The 21,982-nt window shown below is 37.2% G+C and overlaps 1 protein-coding gene across 1 annotated transcript in view; it reads left to right on the forward strand.

The window, feature by feature from the left end:
• Positions 1-890: 890 nt before the first annotated feature.
• PPARG (peroxisome proliferator activated receptor gamma) overlaps positions 891-21,982 on the forward strand; it is a 127,230-nt gene continuing 106,138 nt past the window's right edge. Inside the window, exons 1-2 of the mRNA XM_011227529.3 lie at positions 891-975; positions 21,353-21,425. The gene's annotated coding sequence lies outside the window, so the exon portion shown is untranslated. The remainder of the gene's footprint in view (positions 976-21,352; positions 21,426-21,982) is intronic.

Consider the following 21,982-nt stretch of genomic DNA (forward strand, 5'->3'; position numbering starts at 1 on the left):
CTGCCGCCGCCGCAGGTCAGTGTCGGGGTGCGGGGCGGTGCTGGGGGTCTGGAGGGCGGGGAAGCGCCGAGGGGTCGGGGCCCGAGGAGGGCCGGGGCTGCGGCGTCGAGGTCGGAGGGGACCGGCGCGGACAGGTCCCGGGTGAGGGTCGCGGGCGCTCAGAGAAGTCCCCGGCACAGCGAGCCAGCCGGGCGGTGGAGGGCACGGGCGGCACGCGAGACGCGCCACAGGGATCGGCGGCCGCGCACCGGCAAACGCCGGTCATGCGTCCGGCGCTCCCGGGACAGGTCCCCTCGAGGGAGCGCCTGGGTCGGGGTCCGAGAGAACCGGGGACCTCCGAGTCCCCCGCGGAGGTGCGCAGGCGTCTGGGAGGAGCTCGAGGGGAACTTTGGGACCGAAACGCGAGCTCCGGTGCCTGTCCGTCCCGCCACCGCGGAGTCGCCTGCTCGGTCTCCAGAGCCCTGGCGGCGGTCACTGTGGGGGTCGCGGTGACAGATAAGCGAGGGGCGCCTTCGAGGTCACCTAGCCTCGGTGCCCTTGAGCGCCGAGCTGGCCGAGAGCCGAACGGAGAGGCTGGGATGTGGGCCGGATTCCCGGGGTTGTAGGGGATGGAGAATGCGTGCGTCCCCCGCCCCACCCCCGTGTGTGGAAAGGTGACATTACCGGGCTGGGGGTTCCTACACGTGCCGCGCCTCACTGCCCGCTCTGTGTACTCTCACTGAGGTAGGGAGAGGCAGGTAGCTTAAACAGAAAGCACCGGTCCCTCAGTGCAGGGGGTGGAAAGTGGGTGTGTGGTTGTGGTACTGTGTGCCTTGGTATTTGGGGAGGAGCCTAAGGTTAGGAGGCAGAAACTGGGAGTAACCTATTCGCTGCTTTTATATAAGGTCAGTTGTTAGGTAAAGAAGGGGCCTTTACCTCTGCTGGTGTTCAGAAGGCTGCATTTCTAAATTCTTCTTGTTAGCTTCCGTTGCTTAGGTGAGTCGCCTCACTCTGATTGCATTTTGTTGAAATGTGTTAATGTATCCAAAATTTGCGAGATGATGATGACGATTATATTATATCGCTACTATTTGGCTGTGCTCTAGTTTTACCCTAAGAATTCACTTGGGTCTAAGGATAATTCACTTTTTTCTTACCAAAAATAGTGTCAATTTTAGGAGAAATAAAGTCAAAAAATAGTGATCTGTCAGGAAGAAGCTAAAGTTTTTCTGTTTTTCCTTTTCAAGGTTGGGGGATGAAATGTGAAATTAATTTTGTTTAAATTAACATCTGAAAACAAAACCAGACAAGATGATGAATTGAGTTGTAGGAACCCTATTGCTTGAGAAGCTCCTTATTTTGAAGGACATTGTTTTAATGTCAACCGTTTTTTTATCATTCACTAAAGAATTGAAACAGAGATGTTGAGAGAAGAGTGAATAACTTACTCTTTAAAAGGACCCAGGCACACCTTCGTCCACAAATCTCAGGTGTTCTCTGGCAGTCTCCTGACTATAGCTAAGGTATCAATCACTGACTGAAAGCAGAACCAAACTGATGGTGTTAGATGATTTAGGAAACCCTTCTGGTGTGGAGACTGACAGGGACCTTCCCTGGGGCTTCTCTCTTAAAGAAATACTTCACACTCCTATGAATGTTTTATGGAAGACACACATGTTACCAGTTAGTGTTCTGAGGGATGTTTCAAGAGAACCTGTTCAAGTTTCAACATAATTTTTGTGTTGTCTATTTTCAGTCAGATTCACAGATTCATTCTGCAATTAACGCGCTGCCGTAGTATTCTTTAATATACAAAATTTAAAGCTAATGTTGTGTTAGCCAAAAAATGAAGTTTGATACAAAACCATCTATTTTTGCCTTACTGGGTACGTCACATAATTTTTCTCCTTTATTTAAATTATATGATATGTGATACTTCACTTGCTGATAAGTATATCTTAAAACATCTTAGAATCAACTAGTGACCATCTCAATCTTTTATAATTCACTGGGGAGAAAAGTGGTTATTTCATTTTTAAATAAAAATTCGTTTTCATATTGAAAAGTTTGTTTCTAGTCTTTACAAAAACTACTACTATAACAGCATGACATTGATGAAGTATAAAGATTTGAAGAATTCTGGGCTAAGATTTTTGGGCATTGTTTTTTCACTCTTTTAAATTTAAAAGAATGTAATTTAAAAAAAGTAAAACTCAAATGTCCGCCAGCATCATATTCTTTATTACACTTAAAATACTTTGAAAATAGTCTTATGATTGGTAATTTTTAATAACAGTTTTCCTTAAAGGGACAAATTTCCTTAACATTCTTTTCTTTGTATATTTCAGACTTACATTTAAACAGTATGTCATAATTTTTAAAAATCACTATTAATTTTAAAAAATCCTTGTGACATTTAAAATTTATACAAGAGACAAAGTCTGACTTTAGGAATATGAATTAGAAATGCATTACTGATTACAGCTAATTGCTTTTAGTAAGTTATAGGACTATAAACAAATACTTATTTTCTCTCTCCTGTAATTCTCTGAAAATAAGATGTTTGCCACTAATCTAACTATGAAGATAATTATGCGTGTGAAAGCTGTGTGACAGCCGCTGCTGTGAAAATATACACCAGTATTAATACATTTCACTTAGTTTTCAGATTATGAAATGGTTGTTAATAACAAGAGACTTTCATGAAGCACAGAAAAAGTTAAAATAATACTTTACAAATGTTTTATAAATCCCGGCCCATACTTTTCTTTCTTTCCTAGGATGTATGTATGCATCTGTCTGCTAGTGGATAACAGAAAATGTCATCCTTCTAATTTGTGGGTGTCTTGCTGAATTCACTTTCACTCGAACATAGGAATATATGTCCTAAAGTGTAGCAAAACATACTGGAAGATGTTTCCACTAAATAAATGCCAGTTGTAGAGGATTTTTTAAAAATCACTAGTCAGGAAAACTTGGTTTAAGTCACCAGTCTATAAATGTAAGCGTGTACTCCCCACCTGAATTTCTGAGTTGCTTTTCTAATTTTTTCTAGCAGATCCCAACGTTAGGGTAGTTGAGGCCTAAAAGCAATAAAAAGGGCAGCGGTTTAAAGTGCTTACGAAGGTCCTTTGAAACTGATATAATTTGACTCCACCAAAGTACAGTAAGATCTGTGAATAACCATCTTGCAAGTGTAGACATTCCCCACACATCATACACATCTTGCAAGCGTAGACAGCCCCCACACATCATACTTCAGTTAGTTTCGTAACATTCTAGATAAAAATTTTAAATTGAAGATTACTTGCAATCTTCCTGGAGTTTCTTATTTACTATTTGTATTTTACCACAATACAGAGGTAGATTTTGAGAGGTTATGCGGCATATGTTTTAGAGCTTATGTAATAAAAATGTCATGTTTTAACTTTTATTTACCTAAAATATTTACGTTGGTTGTTAGAAGGAAATTGATTCAAATGCAATAGACCATATTTTGGAGATAGGTTTTGTAGATATTAAGGCAGAAACTATCACCAATAATAGTATATACTTATTTGGTTTTTTAAATTTATGTATTAAGAAATAGTTTTCTTCTACAATCAATACATATCAACATTTCAATAGTGAATATTTGATTCAGAATATGAATGCTTACATTTCTCACAGTTTCACTTATGACAATGGGGCGAGTCACTTGTGCTTTCTCCCATCCCATTGCTAAGCAGACCCGACCCTGCTTAGCTTCGGAGATCAGATGAGCTCCCACACAGTTAGGGTGGTAATGGCCATCGATCACTTATCCTTTCTAACTGTCCATTTTCTCATCTGTGACATGGGGAAAGTATTGCAATTGTTCTGTGCTTTTTTTTTTTTTTTGGTATGATTTTAAGACTTTATCAGCAAACGTGTGTATCTCAAATGATAATACCTTGCCCTGAAATTAACTGAGCAGATATTTTAAAAAGAACCTTCATGGTATTCATGTCACAGCTAACACTTGTACAAATGCTGATGGTTCACCATAGGACAAATTTTGAGAACATTGTTAAGAATGAACTGAAGAGGGGCACCCGGGTGGTTCAGTCGGTTGAGCATCTGACTCTTGATCTCAGCTCAGGTCTTTATCTTAGGATTGTGAGTTCGTTCAAGCTCTCTCTTGGGCTCCACACTGGGCCTGGAGCATACTTTAGAACAACAACAACAGCAAAACACAACAACAAAGAATGAACTAAAGATAATGCTTGCTGGGTGGCTATCAATTTATAAAATGTTTCTGGAAATATTTCATCACTATTCAATTTAAAATTGTTTTCCTATTCCCTGGTGACTTTAGATAAAAAATCAGATGACTATTTTTTTTGTTTTACTGTTACTATCTTTGCAAGTCCTATATAGACACAATGTGGATCTTGTGTCAACATTGCGTGTCTAATGTGGTCTAGGTGTAGATTGTGCTTTTATTTGATGAAGTTCTATTCTTTACATATTTTTATGGTGTGCCCTGTAAGTGCTTGATGTATGTTACCCAGGAGCAGGTTTGTTTTATAATGAGGTCTGTGAACCTTCAGATCAAAAGACAGTTCAGTATCTCAGACTAAAAGACTAAATAGTGACTTGTGTGTGTTGTAAAAATTGGGTCTTTTCCTAACAAGCTATAACCAGAAATAGGCTTTTAGTGGCTTGAAAGTGAGGATGCCTCCTAACAGCCCACCAGTTTACCAGTAGGGAGTAATTGGAAAAGCATGTAATTAATCATGCATCATCCAAATAATACATTTTAAATTCTACTTATGAATTGTTAAATAATGTATTTTATTGTGAAGTGTCTCCTCTGCAGGAAAGTAAGGGACTTGGTTCCAGTTCTGAACCCCATTCTGTTCCTGGAATATGGAGCTACAGAGCCCATGTAGGGACAAAACTAAAGAGATGAGGAGACAGAGGGCAAAGAAAGGTTTAGGCCAGTGCCTGTAGGTGACTTCCCCTTTGGGGTGGGGAGCAAGGAGCAATATTAGCGTCTGCTCTCTTCGTAGTAGCTTGGGCTTTCTCAGAGTCATTGCTATACCTTCAGCTATCCCAGTGACGAGGCCATTCTCAACTTGAAAATCTTTTTTGCGACAGGGTGTAGTGAGTCTCCTTTCCCTACTGTGATTTCTCAGATATAAAGGGAAGAAATGAAGTCATCAGTTCATGCAACAAGAATCAATTAAAATTGAGACTTAAAACTTTACGGTCAGGATTTAAAGTAGATCATAAATGGTTTAGTTCAGTTTGATTCAATATCTGTTTAGGAAACATTTTTTATTCCACTTCATCGCTTTTAGAAAATAAATTCATTGCTAGTGTAACTGATTCATTATTTAAAAAAGAAAACCACTTTAATTTGTAGACTCATCTAGGAGAGTTAACAATGTGGATAAGGCTTACTGAGACAAATTTTCTGACCTTCTGGAAAGAGTTCATATTAGCATAAACCCGGGGTGTGAATTCCTTCACAGTGTACCACAGATAAGGAGAAGAGAGATATGAGGGAGGTAGAAAAATAGGGAAATACCCTGAGTAGGAGTATAAGAGATCTGTGTATGGTCAACTCCCACAATTGGCAGATTGCAGTTACTGTACATAGACCTCAAATAAAAGGTTGGTTTCTAAGAATTTACCCTGTTCCTCAATGACATCATAGAATTTTAAAATAGCTTTAAATTCTAAAGTTGCCACCTAGCACTGTTAACTCTCTCTGGCTCTAGAAGTTGCCTCAGGAGAGAATCTGGGAAAGTGAATGGAAAAAGGATATTCTTACCCTGTATGTTTAAGGAATAAATTTTCCTTCATAGGGAAGGCAGTGGGGAAACATACCTGTCAGACTGCCCGAGTACAATCATGAAGTGCTGGAAAGAACCCCGTAACTTTGACCTCACCCCACTGGCTGTCATTCCGCCTCTAAAACTGTATTTGTCATTTGGAAGTTTGAAGTCCACTTTCAAAACACCAATATTCCTAGCAGAGTTAGTTCTTTAAATCACTGTCAGCAAAAATTTGAGAAGTTAGCTCCTAGTTTCCTGGCTACCTGAAAACAAGGCCTTTAGGGAACAGACAACACATGTGGGAGTTTAAAAAGAGGTGATCTGGAGAAGGAAAAATAAAATTAAAGTGATTCATGTTCCAGTTTCCCCATAAACCAGCCTGTATGAAACCAAATAGGAAAATAACCATTGGGTCTAGCAGTGGTAGGAAAAGATATAGTCTCCCATACAGGCCTTTATTTTTCTCTTAGAGATTGATACAAATCTTCCTTGAACCATTTTTTTGCCCTCCAAGAAAACAAGTTGTTATTCCCCAACATCCACTTTCCTAGGATATGTTATCAAAATTAAGGTTATGAGTTAGTAGTTGGCAATCAGATATCTGAATGTTACCTCTCATTATGTCTTTTTATTTTCTCTGTGATGCTAGACAAATTATGTAGCACCTCCATGAGTTAGTTCTTCCAGACTTTTAATGTAGCTTCCTAATAGATAAAAATGTGGGGGACCTTTCACTCACATCAGGAAAACATACACTGAAATATAAATAATACTTAATGCTTTCACAGATCCACAGATCATAAAACTTAACACATGCTTTATTTTTTCTTTTATTTTTTTGCTCAAAAATCGTTATGGCAAGCCAACACATCTCTGTTAGACGTAGAAGCTTAGTAACTATGTCAAAAGCAAGTTCATTAATTCTTTGAATTAGCTGGTAGGTAGGGTTTAACAGTCAGGTTTGGGCCACCCTCATGCCTATGGCTGAGCACATTGCTTACTTATCCTTCACTTTTTCCACAGTATTGCAGAATTCGGAATCTAAAGCAGAGAATCTCAAAGTCCTACCTTAGTAAATGTTGTTCTTTTTTGTCAGTTGATAATTACCGGTGTAAACAAGTTTTTTATTGCATGTGGAAAAGTGCTTAAATTTTTTTCTCTTGTTTTGTGTACTGTATAGAGTTTATGAAAGAGAAAAAACATATGAATGGTATATATGTAAATTAAGAAGATACTTTAACAAATTATTTGCATATATCAAAATCCAGAAGAGTGAAGAAAATACCCAGGCATTTGCCAATGTAGGATTACTACATGTTTCCCTGAAGTATTTGCAACTAATTAGAAACATCCTGGCTTATTTAAAGACAACATAATATGCTTTTAAACTTTTTTTTAACGAGGTCCAAATTCATTGGTATTTAGGACTAGAGCAGTACAATGTCTACAAAAATTTAGATTATTAGTTTCTTGAAGCAGGTACTAATTGGGTTTTATTTATCTTCCTATCTCTAGCATCTAGTACAGTTTTTAGTACACAGTCAATAAATGTTTTAAAAAGGATGAAGAAATCAGGGGCGCCTGGGTGGCTCAGTCGTTTGAATGTCTGCCTTCGGCTTGGATCATGATCCCAGGGTCCTGGAATCGAGTGCCTCATCGGGCTCCCTGACCCATAGGGAGCCTGCTTCTCCCTCTGCCTCTCTGTCTCTCGTGAATAAATAAATAAAGTCTTAAAAAAAAAAAAAGGATGAAGAAATCATCTAAGGCGATGGTTCTCAAGTGTGGTCCTTGGACCAGCAGCATCAGCATTATCTGGGAACTTGGTAGAAATGCAAATTCTCAGGCCACACCCAGACCTACTGAGTCAGAAACTCCCGGGATGTGTTTTAACAGGCTCTCCAGGGGATTCTGATGGATACTGTTTTGGACCCCCCCTTGTTCCTGCATCTCATGTGATGGCCTGGACCCATTGATCAGTGTACTTAGTTTGGATTATTTTTAGTAGGCCTTGCCCTTGCCTATAGTGGAGTTCTTTGCTACATTCTCCCCATTGATAGACTCTCTTGGGATCATCCTGTAAAATTAACCCCATTGGCTTGGCATTGTATTACTTAAAGAAGTTGTGTGTTGTCAGTAAGCTTGTGTCAAGAGAAGCTAGCCAGCTTACTTGGTCGTCTGAGCATCACTGGTTCTTCTTACCTTAGAATGGTTGCTAGGAATCCTGAGTCTCCAAGTTCAAAGACTACAACTTCGGGACTGGATTTTATAAGATCACTGAGGATGATTCACCCCTTGAGGATCCACATAAAACAGACTTACAAGATACAAGTGTAAGCCTAAATTCCAGTTTAGTATAAGTAAAAAATATACCCTTCCTTGTGATTGTTGATGATAGTTGGTTTTTTTTTTTTTAATTCTAAAATTCTTTCGTTCTGGAATTGAAGAAACTTGTACTCTTACATATCTCTGATGTCACTGTGATTGAGTTCAGGGTGCTTAGGAAGCAGCTGGGCGTATATCACACACTGAGATGCCATACGCCTACTTCTGGAACATTTCCCAAAGACGTGGAGGATATTGGGAAAGCAATACACCCACAGACTTTCATAAAAGCAGTGTTATAGGAACCAATATTTGGGAGTAACTTAAATATCCAATAGCAAGAGAATAGTTAAGTAAATTATGGTATAATCACTAGGTGGAATGTCATACAATCATTAGTGACAATTAAGAAATGGTAATCTGAAAAATATTAACTCAGAAATGTAGCATAAAAATGTCTGTGCACAATTGATTGCAACGTTATATAAATATATGTATATCAAAAAGCCTGGAAGGGAAGGAATATATAAAACTTAGGACAATTATATTAAATAGTGAGGTTATGGAGGACTTTTTAAAGATGTTTGTATTTTTCTCTCTTTTCCAAAGTTCAGCCACTAATATAAAATTATTTCTGTTACTAAAAGCATATGTTTATGGCTGTTCTGTTTCTTAGTATGTCTATAACTCTGATTAGTAAATATCAAGGCAAAGAGTCAATTAAACTTGAGAATCATCTGCCTATTTAATTCCTTGAAAGCCATTGATGATAACGTAAGGCACCACATGACTTCCTTTTGGTTATACCCAATTTTATTTCATACTTAATTTTATTTCACATATTGGACTTCTCTGTACTCTTTGCTTGACTAGCTTCTATTTGGGAGGAGAAAAATATCCCATCTCTGTTACAGTCTCTTAATTTTCTCAACCATACATCAGATTTGATTTTGTTTATTTCTTTGGGCCTATGCTCCCTATTTGATCTTTAGCCTACACTGACAAACAGAACTTTTAAAAAATAGTTTCTGGAGTTATTTTGCTGTAAAGCCACCCTTTAAAAATTTTTTTCTAAAAAATATGTATTTCTATTATGTTTTTTTATAAAAATAAATGATCCCATGATAGGATAGTTATTAATAGCAAGGGAATTGAGGTTTCCAAAAATCTCGTCAGACTTCTGCGTGAACACTGTAAAAGGCATATTTTTAAAATATGACATATATTTAATATAATATGTAAATATACATACACAGAGCAATATGTTTTTGTATACACATATAAGCACACCACACACACACAGCAGTAATAACGTTTGAATTAATTAATTTTTACTTTTTTCTGTTGCATTGTTCTAGAAATCCCAAAGGGAAAATTAAGTGGTTTTGCTTTTGACCCAGATTACAGGTTACATTTTTCTTGTCACTTTCTTTGGAACTTCTTTTGAGGAGTTTATATCAGCTTGATGTCTTTAGAATAACCATTATCTGAATGAAAACAAAGTTTTAAAAGCTTTTAGAAATTTTTTATCAAGAATATGGAATATTCCCCTTTCTTTCTGTGCCCCCCATTTCTGATTATTTAGTCCTTAATACAGCCCAAGGCAGACCTCAGCCAATAAAATTCAGTTTATAGCCTTAGAATTTGTGGGTAACACAGACTTCATGTGATGATACAAATTGAGAAGAAGCTCCTTTTTAATGAAGATTTATTTATTCAACAAATATCTATTGAGCTCCTCCTTTGTGCCAAGACTATTTTACAGAAGAAGGGTAAAGCAATGAACAGACAAATTCCGTCTCTCCTGGAGTTTACAATTATTGTTAACTAGATATAACAAGAACAGTTGTGGGAGAGGTGATATCTAAGAGGAGGCCGCAGTCTTGGCCCTTCCCGTGTGACAAGGCAGCTTTGCTAGACCAACATGGAGTCAGGAGACTATCTTTGAGCTGGTTGTGAATAGGGGAAAACCTGCATCCTTGAATATTTTTCCTGGATCCCTTATTACTATATTGTTATATGTATGTATTGTGTGTTATGTGTAATGTTATATTACATTACTTTATGTCTCTCTCAGTAACAAATTTATTAATAAAGGATATAGAATGCATCCTTTGTTAGTAGGGTATTACTATTATTGAAAATCCAAATGACTAGGTGATTATCACTTCGCAGAAAGATTATTTGTTTTATAATGTCCTCACAGTGAATACATGAAAGGGGAGACCTATGCAAGTGAATTTGTAACCTTATTTATAAAAAAAATATTTATACTTAATACAAATGTAAAACAAAGTTCATGGGGACTCTCTGGTTAAAATAAAACAAACCAAACAAAACACTTTTTTCCCCCCTAAGAAATAAACTTAGCTACTTTTCTTTAAAAGCCTATAAGGAACTTTTACATATTTAGAATATAATATTTGAGTAAAAGGAGATCCAGCTGTTATTTCAAAAGTGCATCCTTTGGTCAAATTACTTATTATAGCTATTTCCAAATTCTATATTCACATACAAATTGTCTACTATTTTAGTTCTGATGTTACATTGACAGAAAATATTTTATTGATCACTTAAAAATAAGTTCTGAACAACATGACACTTTGGGGGAATCATGATGAGGAAAATACATTTTGAAGGAATTTATGTGAAGTTAAGTACAATATCCATACATATGTAGACTAACATGGCAAAGTAGAGAGCAGTTTACTTCAGATGTAACCAAAATTCTCCAGTTTTGCAGATTTCACTATAGTTTATTCAATTCCACAAACTTCACAGACATTTAATAAATGACTACTTGCTTTTCAACACTAGATATCCTTACATAGGAAGAAAAATCTACCACCTGGAAACATGGCCAGAGGGTCAGATTGATAATTTTCAGTCTTGAGAGCACACCGTGTTGGATCGGGAAACCAGCATCTAACACTAGGGAGGCAAATGACCACAGCTCAATAAAAGCTGGGAAAATAAGCAGTTGAACACAGCATACTGGACACTGGTTGTGTCTTTAGGCTACACACATGATTCATGCTGTGTAATTCACTGTGTCTGCTGGAACAATCTTGGATCCTAGCAAAGCCCAATACAGACACATAATTAATTTGTCTTTATTATGTGCATGAAGTTTTTAAATGTCAGGTTGATTTCCTTTGTCGTACAACGCGTGTGTAAAATATTTATACTGGCCACCAGCTTTTGAATTCAGAAAATGCAAACTAATTTTAATCTCGGCTGAAGTAAAACAATTAGAAGGCAGATCTACCCTGAAATGTAATTTAATGTGTTCCACATTCTATAAGACACATCTTCTTGGCTGATTCTTTGCTGTCATGTCTTATAATTTTTCTGAGCAAATTCTGTGTAACAAGCAAAATGGTTAATTCATAGAGGATAGAAAGGATGTGGTAGTTCTTATTCCTCTTATATACATATGTACTGCATATCTTCCCTAATTCATGGCCTGTAGTGTAGGGAACTGGGTGTATTATCAGTGCTTTATAAATACTTCTAGACTTGATTTGATTTCCCTAATTCACAGCCTGTACCACAGGGGGACTGGGTGCATTAGAAGTATTTTATAAATATTTTTAAACTTGATTTGATACTGAGAACAATTTTGTGCTTTTTCGGGATCACTGGTATGGGACTCTCAGTGCTACCATTCTCTACATATTAAAGGAATTTCCTAAGTTACTCTCTAAAAAGTTAATTTCTATTTTATTTAACATTTTTAATGATACATAATGATTTGAAATTAATGCCAGAAGAGATTTCCATTTTACTATTTTAAAGCGGGCAAAATGGGATATGAAAAGGGGAAAAAAATGTTAATTATAGACTTCAACGTTCTATGTTGGATCTTTTAGTTGTTCTGGTCAGAAAAACAGGTTTTAAATGGCCTAAGGGCCAGAGCACTGTTTTACATTCTTGTTTGGAGGCTTCCAATGGCAACTGTAACAGATTGTATTTAGTACTACAACTGGAGAAAAGCCCCTAATAATGTACAATAGAGAATGTCATTTAGACTTATTACTCAGGCTTAAAACAGGTTCCTTTCAAACATTTCGTTTAGATAAAACACTATCAAGTTTTGACCTATTAATTTGTTTATAATATACAAAATAATTTAATCACTCTATTTCATATATGAATCACAAGTATTATCATCATCATTATTTAACAGTTAATCTCCTTTCACAAGGCAGGTTCGGTTTACGAGCAACTTCAAATCAAAATACCAAAGAAACTGATTTACATATAAAAGAAAAGCAAATAGAGGAACCTTTTCTTATATGGCCTTGTGGCATCTCTGCACACCCCCTCTTCTCTGCAGGCCTTCATCTGTGGGTGTAGAACGAAGGTAGAAGTCTCTTAGCCAAAGATCAATACAGGGAGTTTGCACCCGTTCCACCCTTGGGCAGCCTGCCATTATCCTTCTGAAGCCACACCTGTTCACCTCCTACTAGGGCAAAGAAGGGCCTGATAGACACAATACGAGAGAGAAGCAAAGTGGCAGGGAGGGTAGAGCCTGATAAAAAGAAGGATGAAGAACTGAAATGGATTTGAAGCTTTCTCTCCCTGGCGATCCAGACTTCAGTTTCCCTAGTTTGTTGTTCATTCGTGTATGGCTGGACACAGTGGATTGCACGCATGTTCAAGTGTGTTCTAGGCGCAAAGGGAGACACCAAAGCTGCTAGAAGGAGGAGTTTATAATCCACATGAATCAAAATGAGGTAAAATTCAAACATGGAACCAACAGTTCAGAGCAGTGTATGATTAAGAGCTAAAGTAAGTAAGACAGAAAACAAATGCTACAAAAATTCAGGGAATGGTGGATCAGGGTGGATTGGAGGGTATGCCCCGAAAAAGCCATGTAGAGAAGGGAGGGGTTAGACTGGACTTGAGAAGCTGGGAGATTTACAGGGTAACCTTATGGGGAGAGGGACTAAAAAATATACAGAAAAAGAAAGAGGGGAACTAAAGTGCGATTCCTTTAATATGAAATACCCAGAATAGGCAAATCCATAGAGAAAGAAAGCAGATTAGTGGTTGCCAGGGCCTGGGGGGGGGAAGGGGGAAAGGGGAGTGACTACTTAATGGGTACAGGATTTCCTTTTGAGGTGATTAAAATGTTTTGGAACTAGATAGAGGTGCTGGTTGCACAGCTTGAAGAATGTGCTTAATACCACTGAGTTGTGCATTTTAAAATAGTTAATTTTATGTTCTGTGAATTTTGCCCCATAAAACAAAACAAAAGAAAAAGTTCAGGGTTTGAGGCAGACTAAAAGGGAGGGGAAAGGAATTTCCAGTGTAAGAAAACAAAGCCTGGAATAGTGCGTAAGCATGGATTGAGGGAAACTCTGCCGAGATCAATGCATTTGAAGTGGATGTAGCACGTGTATGTGAGTAGGAGAAATATGGCTGGAGACAGAGATTTTAGGTCAGATGAGAAAGGGTCTGGAATGCAGGCAAAGGAGTGTGGGTTTTATCTTATAAGGAGTGGTGAGATTCCAGGTCTTGAGAAAAAGAGTGAGATGATTTAATCAGGAGATTAATTTGGCAGTAGTGTGCAGGGAAAACAGGAGGCTATCGCAGCATCTGGACATAAAATGAGAAGGGCCTGTAGGAACAAAGAGGTAGGGAGAATGAGACTGATCTGCCCATAAACCCTCTGTTTCTGACTTGGTACAAGGTAAGTGCAAATCGGAGGATACGCATTACAATTTTTATGTTGTCCTAACATTCAAGCACATCCTTTTGCGTTCTACAGAAGTATCCACAATGGATTGAAAAGAAAAGTTCCTTCACCTCTGAGTTAGAGCACCACAGCCCTAAAGGACAAATGGACCGGACTTTGTGACTGAGTCCTGTGGGGCGGTCATCGGCCATGGACTCATTTTTATGGCATGTTTACTCTGTGTCACACATTGTGCTAGCCACTGGGACCATGGCAGTGAGCAAGATAGACAGGTCCCTTCCCTTATGGAGCTTCTGCGTCATAGACAGCCCTTTGTCACAGGATTGCCAGAAATTAAAGGGAGGCATGCTTCAGCTCAGCATAAGGACGAGATTCCAGTTACTACTGTTGTCCAGCACTGGGCAGGCTGCCTTGTGCGGAAGGGAATATTTTGTTGGTGAGACCTTCATGCAGAATCTGAATGGCCATCAGTCAAGGAGTCTCATCTCATAGGACAAATGAACTAGACATTTTATAGGGTGATACCCTAATGATTCCCTAGTCTATAATATTAACTTCATAGACTTATTTCTTTTGCTATTTGACCATATTGGAAAACCAGTGTCTACTAAGTGTTCTGGACGTTTTCATCAGGACTTGTAATGACATTTCCCTAAATTTGAATGCACATTCAATTTTAAGCGTATCTGTACAGTTGGCTCCATAGTTCTTTTTTTAAAAAGTACGGTTCTGATGGCTTCCCAGCCATCATTTAATTCCACCTTTAATTTCTGTGGTAAGTTCCTCTTCCGACTGATGTTTTTCACAAGTAATGCGGTATCTGCAGAAGCAAGTTATCTAAATCACAGTCATGCTGCTGATCTTAAAATCATTGGTTCTCCCTCCTGTGATGTATTGCTGTGGTCGAACAAGACCAGCCCTGACTACCCATTTTGGCCATGTCGTCAGGATTCCATTTTGATGTGGGTGAAAGTTCAAATAACTTTTATTATTCAACGTTTTTGGCTTAGTTATTACAAGCTTCCAACTGTTATTATCAGCATTAGCAGCTGGAATTTTCATAGATTAATTGCACTTCGGAGGATCGGGAGGACTTAGATTCCCACAGGAATGATATCCTCACTAGATTTTGGGGAAAATCGTAGAATGCTTTTGAGTAAGGGACATTATTTTCATAAGGATGTTTTTAGTGGTTATGGTATCAGATGAAGAAAAAGGTTAGCTGGAGAAGAAAAAAATCATTTTTCTTCAAGTCAAGTAGTATATTTTGTTAAAATAGCCCATTTTCATTAAAATATGTATAAAAATTTGAATTGTGCCTAGAATAGTGTCTGATAAATTGTAGGTACTCAAAAAATATTTATTGAGTATTGTTCATTGACTGTGGAGTGATGGTGGTAAAGCACTTCAAATGGAAAAATTGTATGAGCATAGGCACCAAAGTAGGGAAAATGTGAGTTTAGAGAAAAGCAGAGATAGTCTCCTGAAGGTAGAATTTTATGTAACTACCAATGTAAAAACTTTGGTGGTTTCTTAATTTCTGTACAGTATATAAAATACCAATGATGACGATTTCTGATACTTATATCCATAGTGAATAGCTGAGCTTAAACGTAAAAAGTTATTACCTGCGACTAATCTGAATTTCCAGGTCTTCTGGCTGTCCCCTTAGTTCTTGCTCTAGCTCTCTAATTCCCTCTTTCCCATCGCCCCTTTCCCCACCCCCTGATTTTTCTTGTTTCCTATGTTCTCTTTTTTTTTCCTTCCTTTTTTTTCTATCTCGATGGCTGCCTTCCTTTTTCTCTGTGTTTCCCAATTCCTAACATCTCTCTCTTTGGTTAGGTCTCTAATATGGAAATTAAATGTATTTTTATCTACTAGTCAAAAAATGAAGTGGGGATGTTTTCTGAATTTAGCATGAACAAAATGTTTATGTTGCTCTGAGATGAAATAAAATTGGTTATCACTTATACATGGACTTTGGTTTTATAAAAGATTTCTGAATCACTAATCTTCACATTGGGAGAAGGGAGTCAATGGACCTTGATTTGTAAATCTAGTAAAGCATAGTAGCTTGTTGAAGGAACTCCTAGTTGTCTCTAAGAACCTTACTTTCATCTCTTTTTTCCAAATGGTAGATATATCAGATATATCCCATGATCCTTCAGGATCTAGTTGTTGTTGTGTTTTTTTAAATTATGTCTTCATATATGCCATTACACAAGAGCTGGAACATTTGTCTGTTTTGTTCTTTCTTTTTCCTCAGTGCCCAGAACACTGCTAACCAGTATCAGATGCTCAATGAATGATTGTCGTTTTTTATTTCAAATCTACCGTCTCATTCTACTTCCTAATCCTAAATAGCTATCATGACTTTTTGGAGTAATATTGTCACTAGGATAACTTAGTTTATAATTGATTCGTAAATATAACCATATGATTTCATGTTTAGAGAATGCTTTCTTTCCAGTCTACCCTTTACTCACAGCTTAAATCTTCTGCCAAAATGTAACATTTAACTATCCTTCTAAAGGACTGTTCTTTAATTATCTCAAGCACCAAAAAAAGTAATCTAACTTTTGATAGTAATATTTAATATGTGTTGAGTACTTATTCTATATCAGGCTCTATTTTAAGCATCGCCTACACTATCTCATTTTATTCTTCCAACAACCATAGAAAGTACACACTATTATCTCTCTTTTGCAGATGAAGAAATAAGCACAGAGAGGTAAAAATGACCTGCCAGGTGATAAAACAAGGATTTGAACACAAGCAGTTTGAACACAGCCACCCTGTCTTACACTCTTTAACAAAAGCCTGATTTTGCAGTATTTAATTTGCCAGAGAAGATGTCTATACTCTACCATCACCACTACCACCATTCCACACTTAACAATTAGATCTACACACATATAACCATATTCAGGTATAACCACGGATGAGATCTAAACTTTTAGTTGTTTTGGTTCACTGCATCACTTTATGTGTCTTGTAAGTGCTAAGAAACTTGAAGTACTTATTCTTGTTTCTTGCGACAAGGTAAATCATATCAACAAATCTGTAACTTATATTCAGTAATTCCATCACTTAAAACGACCACTGTTAAGAGATTGTTCGGTTCCATTTTTCTCTCCCTCTTAGATTCCTCCTAATCAAAATAAAACCTTTTTTTTTCATCCCAGGATAGAGAGGTAAATTCAACAGCAAATTTTGTATGAATATTGTAAAAATCTAAGGAAGGCTATTATTGGCCTTTCTTGAGTCTGGTCTCTAACAGAATCCGTCAGCTATTTAGGGGGAGGATAATGAGAGATTTGGTTTGACAGGATAAAAATTAGTCATTTGAGTGTGTGCATATACTTTCACTTTCCCCCAGTCCACCAAAGGGAATCTTCTTTTGATAATACAACTCCCTCTTCCCTCACCCCTAGAAAAGTTGATCTTGCAAGGTTATTTCCTAGTTTTTGTGAGGAAGTGCTGGAGAGTGAGTAGAAAGGGACTGGATGTGAAAAGCTGGAGGACATGATAAAGTGCTGGGAAGGGGAGGAAGAGGGAGAGATTATAAACATACTGGGCTGGGAATGGAGAAAATGTTTAGTGGGAGGGGTTTTGATGAAGGAGACATTTTGGAGAGTGTGGTATGTGAAAAAAAAAATTGAAGGGAAGTAGGGAAAAGGGATATGAGAAGGGTTGCTTGTGATGATGAACTGAATCCTCTATAACGTAATTTGCGAGACCTAAGTAGAGAATACAATTCCTTTAGTCTTGCTGGGAATGAGGAGTGACCCGATTTTGTGTTGAGTTGTGTTTCTTTCATGCTTTAGAGGGAAAAGATGGGTAGTTAGCTTGGGTGGTGTTGAGCTTGAGGTTCGCGAAGAACCTCAGCGGTGTCCAAAAAAAAAGTTGGAAATACAGAATTAGAGTTCTTGAGAGAATAGTTGTGGTTACAGATAAAGATTTGGGAGCTATAAGCAAGCAGATGTGCTTATGGCTAAGGCTGCACCAGGAAGGAACTTTCAGGACACGTGAGAGAGAAGAGCTCGGAAAGAAGAGGTACCGAGAAGATGCCCTGAAATGGTAGTCATGTGACAGGATAAGAACAAGGAGAAACTGGTCTCCAGGCAACTAAAGAAGGAGACTGTTTGAGTGGGAAGGGATGGACAAAAAACCAAATACAGCAGAACACTAGTGTGCCGGAGCCGGCTCAGACCCGCTCGTGAAAGTCAGCTGTTAAATTTTCAGGGTTCCTGTGAGCCCGTTATTATCCACAGCCATTATTTAAGATTCAGTGGTGTATGTTTGCAATTAAACAAGTTATGTTTTAAAAAAAAACACACAAAGGTAATAAACACACCACCGGCCTCACTTCCTAATTATTTTACATTGTTGTGTTCATGTTGATTGTATCTGAAGGGTAGAAGTGCCCTGTGGCATGTGTCAGTGCTCCCGCTCTGTCCACCTCTGAGCTCAGTGACATCACATCCATAGCCTCAACCCAGTCCCGGTAGGGGTATTTACACCACAGAAATTGGCAAACGCTGCAAATCAGGGCATTTTTCCCTGTAAGGAGAACAACTTGTTAAGCATTTTACCAGCACAGCTTTGGATAAACAGAGTGAAAATCGAGAGACATCTAAACGAGTTAGCAAGAAGGAAACAACATACAAATTTTGCCTCAGTGTCAGTAGAAAGGTGGGCAAAAACCACTGTAAAGGGGGTTGAGGAGTGAAATAATAGGAAGTGAAGAGACACGTTCAAGTAAGTTTGAGAACTATTGAGTTGAGGCAGATCGTTACTATTGATTTTTGTTTTAGGTGTAGGGCCCACGGAGTATATACAATGCTGTGTACCTTCTTTATCTCCAAAAAAGGAATAACGTGCAAATTTGCTTTATGGTAGAAAACTTTCTGTGGGAAAGCCTTAAGGAACTAGTTATCTACAGAATACATTTTGGGAAATGCTGCTGTAGTATTTAAAAAATAAGATGATATTGGTTGTAAGTTTGAGTGAGATAAATATTCCTGATATTAAAGTTTCTTAGTTTTCTAAAGGCACAATGTCAAGAATGGCTAATGCGTTTTGTTGAGTATTTTTTTGCATTGCTTGAGATAATCATCTGGTTTCTTTTACAACTTGACCTAGTGCTGCGACACATTATTTAACGGATATTCTGAGGGTAAATCTTTGAGGTAAATCCAACCTGATTATGGTGGTTTGTTCTTTAAGTATATGATCGAATTTGTTCATTAGCATTTAATTTATAACTTTAAATCAATATTACTAATTTGGACTGGTATTTTCTTCTTTGTTTTTTGTTAGGTTTTAATAACAATATCATGCTACTTTTGAAAAATTAATTTGGTCTCTGTGTTTTTTTCTATTCATTGACAATTTTGTAACAAGAAAATTATCTCTTCCTTGAAAGTTAGGAAAAAATATCTAGAAAATTATCTAGGCCCAGAGCTTTTTAGGAAAGTAATTCTTTGGTAAGTTTTCAGTGGCTTTCATTGTTAATTACTTTTCTATTTCTTAAGTCAACTTTTGCCATTTATACCATTTCAGACAAATTAGTTTGAGTAAATTTCCCCTTGGCCTGCATTATTATCTACTTACATCTGAGAGACGACTTTTAGCAGAACCTAAAAATTTAGATGAATAGGTATGGACAGCCCCTGTCTAATGTGGGTTCTGTTGAAATGTCAGAGGTTTGTCTGCTGTTGTCACATCCTAGTTCTCTGGCATATAGGGATGAGTAGAAGGATTTATAATCCAATGAATATAAACCAGTCTGTATCTAACTGACCAGATGGAGAATGTGAAAGAACTATAATCCTTGGTATACATTACCCCCAGAATGGATCTTGTTTGTTCTCTACTGTACTTAATGTTTGGAAACTACTCCTTGTGTGTGGGATACAGTGCAATTCTGAATGGACACAGAGGATATTACTGATCTTAGTTATAGAAAGGGTTTGGGGAAAGGTTATGGAATCCTGTCTGTCTCTGAAAGCTGCAGGAGCCAGTCCAGTTTTCTGTTTGATCCAACTGTTGGGGCCATGAGCTAGGAATACATGGAAGTTTATCTTTACTTTCTTCTTGTCTACTTCTTAATGAACACATATGTATTTCAAAGGGAAATTGGGACCCGCGTCAAGGAAAGCTAGTATGATTTACTCTTAATCTGGAGTCAGCATTCTTTAATTTTTCAGATAGAGATTTTGTTCCAATTTTTCTTTATTAATATTCTTTCCTTTGCCCCCCGTATACTTAAGCCCTTTTGAGTTTAATTAAATGTAAAAAAAAAAAAAGTCAAAGTGATAATCCATTATAGATAAAGTTGTTTCTCATGGGTTATACATGTTATATACAATGAATAGTTCTGGTGTGGATACTCCTTTCGTTTTTGACTAACGAATCAGAGAGCATTTATGTAAATTGCTCTGATACAAGTCAGTAATCAGTCAGAAAACAAAACATACAGGTCTAAAACGCTGACAAATCAGCTTTTTCTGTAGAAGAATGTGTCCCATTCTGAAAACAAATAATTACTTTATTATTAATGTTGAGTCTACGTTAAGAAGTTTTTGATTCCCGAAGAGAAGTACTAAGGAATGCTAGAGAAACAAAATTCATTAGCTATACTTTATTTTCTTTCATGTTAGAAATAACAAAATGGGAAAACATTTTATACTCATAATCCAAACTTTGATGTTATGTATCCAGTAATAGAATAGTTTTTGCGAGTTCCAAGTTTGCAAAGGTGTACAATTTAAAAAGAAAAAAAATGGGAATTTTTGTATAGGTTAGACTGTGCAGGTCATTGGGTCTGGAAGTTCGGGCTACTAAGGCCCTGATGATAAGGTTTTGGCAGTAGATGCTGTTTTGTCTTTATGGAATGTACAGCTATTCTAGGATCCCTGAGCCCTTCGGAAGAGCCAAGGATATGAATCCTGAGAATTTGGCACATTTACTTGAATACTTTGCTCTCTGGGTCTTCCTTTTAAAAATCTCCACATGGAATGTTGTACATCCACTGTCCCTAAATGATTGTGATACATGACTGTTCTTTTACTGTAGGTTTAATAGCCATGTGCCATCTAGAATGAGGTTCTATATTTTAATAAACAGCATATTTGCTATGTACAACTTTTAGCAAATACCCATCTTTTGGGATTATTAATCCTTTCAAGATCTAGTTTTTCTCGTCTGTCCCGTAATATAGGTGTCATTATTAATTTGACATAAAAGATGGATGAGATAAAGGACCTTAACTCATGATCAGTGACAGAGTAGGAAAGTAGGTGAAGTAAATCTAATACATGTCTCTTTAAGAAGATTCTCCAGCCCTGCGTGATTTACAGTTGGTAGTCTGTTGGTTACTTCTAGAGACTATAAAAATAAGGGAAAACAAACATTCAGAATGAAATCTAACAGAAAATAAATTTATTTGTGCCTGTACATTTTGGCAGCCTAGGTTGTCTAAAAATTTTGAGCATGTGTATATGAAATGATTTGTGTGTTTGTTTGTTTTATTGTTCAGATTTGAAAGAAGCCAACTCTAAGCCACAGCATACAGGAAGGACATTTTCTCAAACACGAGTTGCCCTTTCACGGTAGGTAAATACAGAATTTATTTTACTAAATTGGTATTTGAAAGTATCTTTTAAAAAGAACATGCAAATTCTTCATAGTATTTTATCGTAAAATTTCTTAGCTTTTATTTTGGCTATCAGAATACTTTCTGTTGTATAATTTACCAGTTGAAGAACACAATGATGTATTTGCCTAAGACAAAACAAAAATAGGAGAGTGACCTAGAAGTTGAAAAATAACTTAGATCCTTAGAATTAAGTCTCAAGTACATTATTTTAGGTTCCTATGATACATACAATTAAGTTGAGATAAAAATAAAAATATCTTGGGTGGGGGATTGGGATAGGCTGGTGATGGGTAGTAAGGAGGGCACGTATTGCATGGAGCACTGGGTGTTATACGCAAACAATGAATCATGGAACACTACATCAAAACTAATGGTGTACGGTATGGTGATTAACATAACATAGTAATGTCAAGTTGTAAAAAAATTTTTTAAATGAATAAAAATATCTTGCCTTGATCCTTGCTCACAAAGGAGAAATTAGTTTTAATATCCAATACTCATATACATATA

This window comes from Ailuropoda melanoleuca, chromosome 4, assembly GCF_002007445.2.
Source record: "Ailuropoda melanoleuca isolate Jingjing chromosome 4, ASM200744v2, whole genome shotgun sequence".
Classification (NCBI taxonomy): Eukaryota; Metazoa; Chordata; class Mammalia; order Carnivora; family Ursidae; genus Ailuropoda; species Ailuropoda melanoleuca.